The sequence below is a fragment of the Phyllopteryx taeniolatus genome, chromosome 2 (genome assembly GCF_024500385.1).
Source record: "Phyllopteryx taeniolatus isolate TA_2022b chromosome 2, UOR_Ptae_1.2, whole genome shotgun sequence".
Lineage (NCBI taxonomy): Eukaryota > Metazoa > Chordata > Actinopteri > Syngnathiformes > Syngnathidae > Phyllopteryx > Phyllopteryx taeniolatus.
In genome coordinates, this window is record NC_084503.1 from 15,167,866 (window position 1) to 15,174,386 (window position 6,521).

Genomic DNA, 6,521 nt, shown 5'->3' on the forward strand with positions numbered 1-6,521 from the left:
TTTCTGTAAAACTTTCAATACTCACGTTTGGACATTTTTACGCTCCACTTGGTCGGCGCTAACTCTCCCCTTTGTGACCTAATTATAAATTACACAGGGAGGACTTTATAGAAGCGCCCATTCATTTTCAATTCTGTTCCTAGGATGGAATTGGAGTTCACGTCGGTGACCCATTAAGAGGCAGAGCGGAAGACACAGAGCCGAAACTGGAGACAACAGAGTCCGTGTAGAAACATACGACTACAAGAAACCCTAAGGCACAAAATTGTGCGTGTCATTACCAGTTCCGGGTGACCACAGAATAAGTGCTATGTGCGCTAATCAAGACAACTAAGTGACAGTAAACAACATCGGACGTGCATGGGTGCATTGCTGGCAACCATATCTTGCCAATGCTGAGTAAAACACAAGAAAATGAAAATGTAGCAGAGAGAAGTATCAGGTGGCAGAGCGAGGGACGAGTAATAATGTGTTTATGAAGACAATGACAGTTAAGAACCGCTGTTGTGTTTATGATGTTTTTTAAAAAAAAAAATAAACACATCTTGTCTTATGCCAAGCCTCCGTGACAGCATTTAGGATGAGTTCAGATCCCAACTGTGGAACATCCCACCCACCCAGGCCCTCACCTCCCCACTGTGTACGTGGCTGCTTGCTTAATTATTGATGCTTATGTATTGCTGATTATGGTCTTTGTGTTGTCCCCTGTGTAAGATCTTGTAAGGAGAATGGAGGTATTTATCTAACTCAGAAAGTAGGGCTCTATTCTTCATCCTGTCCACACACCGCCGGGCCATCCCAATGGATATGACCTCAGCACTGCCGCAAGCAGAGGACGTTCTCTCACTTTGTTTTCATTCATCACTGAAATGATACAAACGGCAGTCATTGAGGTTTACACTTCGGTTTGAGTTATTGAGAAACCAGCATTTTAAGAAAATGAATAATCGGTCATTAAACCTTTTTTTTAACAACTACTTTGCTAATCTTAAATTTCATAGTCATATTTGCTATGCATATTGAGAAATGAAATATGACGTGTACATTTGATATATTATGTTTTTTTTGGTATACTTTTTCCATGTTATTTTTGTGCATTAGTTATCTGATTACAACAACGAAAACACCAATATCCATCTATCCATCCATTTTCTGATCTGCTTCTCCTCACTAGGGTCGCGGGCGTGCTGGAGCCTATCCCAGCTATCATCGGGCAGGAGGCGGGGTACACCCTGAACTGGTTGCCAGCCAATCGCAGGGCACACATAAACAAACAACCATTTGCACTCACATTCACACCTAAGGGCAATTTAGAGTTGTCAATTAACCTAGTATGCATGTTTTTGGGACGTGGGAGGAAACCGGAGTGCCCGGAGAAAACCCACGCAGGCACGGGGAGAACATGCAAACTCCACACAGGCGGGGCCGGGGATTGAACCCCGGACCTCAGAACTGTGAGGCAGACGCTCTAACCAGTCTTCACCGTTCCGCCTACACCAGTATCAATTATTCCAAATATATATTATGCTCATTCAGTGGCATACAATCGGTGCCCCAAGCATCCAATTTTTCTGTGAGTCTGTGAGAAATGCAATGGTGCTCTCTTGTGGTGGAGCTGCCTCATTGCTCTGTTGTCATTTCCCTTGCCAGTAAATTATAGTCGTATTGCGCACAGCTCTTGGAAACATAAATAATCAATTGATATTCTTGCGTGTTAAATCAATCTGTGTGTGTGTGTGTGTATATATATATATATATATATATATATATATATATATATATATATATATATATATATATATATAGCATGTTTTGTATAGATTTTGTATGGGGTGGATTTAAACACTTTTGCATGCTCAGTAACGTGTGTATATGTATGTCCTTAAAACCTCAATGGAGTATTTGAAAGGGTGGTAAAACAATTGTCAGTCACATCTGACAGTTGTATTACCATCCTTAATAAATCCATATTTTTCAAGCTCAGTCTGTGTAGGATTTATTTGGAGGACTCTTGACTCTCAAACAGAGGATAAGTCTTATTAGTTTGCTGCTGCCTGTCTCAGAGCTGCTCGATAGATCTTATCAAACAGATCTGGTTGCACAAGCTGTAGCTCTTTGAAGGTGGAGGACCTTCAAAAACAATATTAGCACTATTGACATCTTTAATGTTTGGCAAAGGTCTAATCCCAGAGGCTTCCAGGCTAATGGGGAAATATTGAGTGTTGCCAGAACAGAGGGTTTCTCCTAATTTGTCCATTATGTTCCCTGGACAACCACTTCCATCAGAGATGAATGTACAGTATGTAGATGGATGGTAGGGAACGTGATCAATTTTGATGCAATAAAAGGGGTGATAACTCAAAGTATGTCACACTCCCTGAGCATTAGAGTCTGAAGGAAAACTATAAAACTAAGATCTTTGTTCCATTTCCTCTCTCACCGAGTCCTCTTATGGTTGTCTGGGCGATTCGATCAATGCCACCCTTTTGATCCTTCCCCATTGCACTCCTGCATTTATTGCACACTTACAATCTTTTATGTCTCAATCACTTTCACACTTTCTCCTCTTCAATTCCAGTTCCCATCATCCATTATCACAGTCCACCAGATGAAAAAAAAAAAAAACAACAACAACAACCATATGGAGGCTGGACAGCATCCGCCAGAGTGCACTTTTTTACCCAGTGAACAAACTTTACATGTTTGACTGAATAAACGAACTGGCAGGGTATGAGAGACAGCGAGGTAAATGGGGAACTGCTTTCGGTTCTCTGATGCATAACTAAGACAACACCATGCAACACTCCTTTTTAGCCCAGGGCTCTATCAGACCACCCTATCTCTCCTCTCCATCCAGCCATGTTGGGTCTGCAAGCTGGTCATGCCAGCCAGCGGATGCCACTGTAGCTGATGATAACACTTTGTATTGTTTCTGCGTTTTGGTCCCTCTTTGGCTACAGTAGTGTACCGCACTTCAACTCTGTGGTAGTTTTTTTCAGATAGGATGAGCTGGAGAGATGTTAAAGTTGAAACTGTTAAAATATTCAATGCATTTAGGAAGTATTTAGATATTTCAGTGTTTTCACGATTTCAAACTTACACTTCAACCTTTTAAGCATGCAAAGCCTCATCAAAGTATCCACATCTTGACCCGTGCAGTCTTAGAGTGTTTTTAATAGGCTTGAAATTTCTCTTTGATGAAAACTCATCAGCAAGAATTTATTCAGGACATATTTCAGTCAGGCTTGAAGAAAATATTGCATACGCCATTGAAAAGTAGACTGCTTCTGTTAGCTAAATTGTCTTTTTATAAAGCTGTAGTTGCCGACAAAACAACAACAACAAGCTGAAAACATCAGTTGAAAATAAATAGACTTCAATAGATAAATAGACACCCATTATTGTACTTTTTAGAAGGGGATGGATGTTTATTGCCGAAGAGAAGCTACAGGCAAGTTTTAGAAGTCAATTTTTTTCATTTGTGACTCCTGTTTTTTCCCCCTGTCATTATTTGTATCTCTTGTGTCATCCATCAATTTTCTGTGCTGCTTATCCTCACCAGGGTCGCAGGTGCAATGGAGCCTATATTAGCTGACTTTGGGTGAAAGACGGCTTACACCCTGAACTAGTTGTCAGTGAATTGCAGGGCACATATACTGTAGACCTAACCCAAAAGTGGGTCGGGTGGAACAGCTAGTAAAAAATTAGTACATGTACTGTAATCTTATTTTAATTTTTCCACTACAGTACAGTGGCGTACCAAGATCCCACATGGAACATATTAGGCAACAGGAAGTGTAGCGACTTTGCGCTTCAGCCACTAGTTTACTCCATAAACAAAATACAGTGCAGCTCAACCTCTGGCTTGCAAACCTCATGGAGCGATGTGCTTTGGCGGTACATCAAAATTATTTGAAATGGCTATTGAACGTATAATATCCATGCATTGTCAGGGGCTATTTTTTAAACAAAATGTTCTTTATTATTCGTCTATAAAAAGAGGGTCGCAACTTTGCAACAAAAGGAAAATATGTGTCAGAGGGTGACACCAGTGGAGAACCAAGTCTTCAATTAACCTAACATGCATGAATTGGAATGTTTCCGGAAGCCCCGTATGCAGAGAACACCCACCGAGCATGGGGAGAACATGCAGACACACAAAGAAAGCCCAGAGACTGGATTCAAACCCCCAACCTCAACTGTGAAGCGTATGTCCGAAATATTCGGCCACTGTGCCGCCTTCTCCAACACTTAATGTTGCTCATTTTTGAAAAATCAGGAGGAAGAGAAGTCAAACGTTCTGGACAAAATCCAAAGCAACTCTGGGTAGCTCTTTAAGCGCTGACTCACAGTCTTTAAAATCATTGAAATAATTGCTAGACTTTTGGTAACTTAGTGTTCTTGTTCATTATTGTAACCAACTGTCATATTATTCTGCCTTTTCCTACTGAGCTGCATGCTGAGACCTCTCTACCCATGTCTGTGACCTTTACAAATGTTGTCCTTTGCGCTCTTTTGTGTAATCTGACCTTCTTAAAAATCTATTTCATAAAATATGCTGAAAGGTAAAAGTCACTTTCTTATTTAAATAGGATACCAATGCCATTTCCCATCTTGTAACAAGCACATGGATGGAGAAATACAGAACAGAAACAAGTGTAACCACAGACACAACACAAAGAAATGGAGAAAAATGTGAGCTTGGGACAAAATTCAAGCAGATAATTACTTTACAGCTCTTTGTGTGACAGAGTGACTCATCTTTTGGCCCAAACAGCTGCTCACTGGTGTCTTGACAACCTCTGATATGCCAAACCACCCTGCAGGATGGAGGCACCATGCATAACAATACAAAAACAGAGAACAAATGAGGTAAATAAAGGTCCAGTGACATTTTTAGCATTTATTTATTTATTATCTATCAATATCCAACACATTAATAGCAATAAAACTGTTGCCAGTCACAGCTAACAAAGCACAGTACATTGTAACACAGACATATCTTTAACAGTTTGTGGGGACCATATTCTGCACTGTGGCAGCAAGGTGAAATAGTGGTTATTGTATCTACCTCACACTTCTCAGGTTTGAGGTTCAAATCTCTGCTCTGGCCTTCCTGTGTCGACTTGTCATATTCTCCCAGTTTTCTCCGGGCATTCTTCCTTCCTTCTAACTTCGAAACAAGCATGTTAAACTCATTGAAGGCTCTGGGCCCTATTTTCGTCAACCGCGTAAATCCGGCACAGTGGGCGGTGTAACTGAGCGCCGGGACAGATTAGACTGGTGTTGATAATTTCATGGACAAGTGCAGCCTGGCGGGCTTCACCACTGTGGGAATGTTTACAGATGACTTAAGTCGCTGCCAATCAAAGGGGCCCCTCTCATTCCCTCTAAATCTGGCACAGTCACAGTCTTGCATGGATACATCTCTGTGCGGAAGAGGACGATGCGTAATTCCAATGATCTGTGCGTGAGTGTAGCATTATCACAGCTCTAGCCATGGTGTGGCAACAGATAATGTGAGCGGGGATGCAGAATGAACAGGTGATAACCGCTGGCGACTTAAATATGTCCGTGGAGCTCGACCTCTGCCCTGATCAAATTCACCAAAAAGCGTCAGACCAGCGGTCTACCTTGTGTCAGGAGTTAGACATGGTCTGTGTGTTATGATCCTGCGTTCTGTTACTGACTCTCTGTATTTTTCCAGTTCCTGGGCCTGGTAGATGGGCAGAGCCTCTAATGCACACCTGTGTGGCTTCATGATTAGGTTCTTGAACACCGGATGGATGGGGCCTAGTCGCCGAATTATTGTTGCTCATTGTCATTTGCCTGTTCAATGGTATGTTTTATCCTACCACGTTTTGCCTCACCCTTGTTTTCTTGTTAGGGATTTCTGGTTTTCCCATTTCCTGGTACGTTCTTTTCTTGTGTACATTAGATTATGTGTTCTTGGTTCTGTACAGTTCTCTCAACTTGTGTAGTTTGGAAACTCTTCCTTTGATTGTGCATCTTTCCCTTTGTTTCCTGTTTGAGGATTTAGATTATTTTCTTGCACTAGTTCTTATCCCGTGATTTTCCTCTTTAGCAGAGTTTTTCTGTTACCGCCTTGTGCATCTTTCAACTATTTGCATTAGTATTTTAGCTCCTTTGTTTTCTCTGGAACTAGCTTCCATAACGCTTGCCTATGGACCTCTATTTTTTTGTTTATTGCAATTCGCCTCAGCCTTTTGTTAACGTAGGTTTTTGTTCTTTGTATATATCCTTGCTCACATTGTTGTGCACCCTTGGTTGAATAAATAATGAATTGTTTTAACATTGTGTCAGCTCTGCTTTGTGATTCAAAGTTCTGTACATGTGATCGTATCACTGAGCAGGTGTAAATTTAGATTGACTTTCCGCAGCGAAATTGTCACACAAGGGAGCATCTTCGATGCGCTGGAAAGCCCAGCTTGGCGCAGACTAGTCTGCCAAATTGCGAAACAGGCGCAGTGAGCCTTGCGCTTGCATGAAAATCAGGGTAT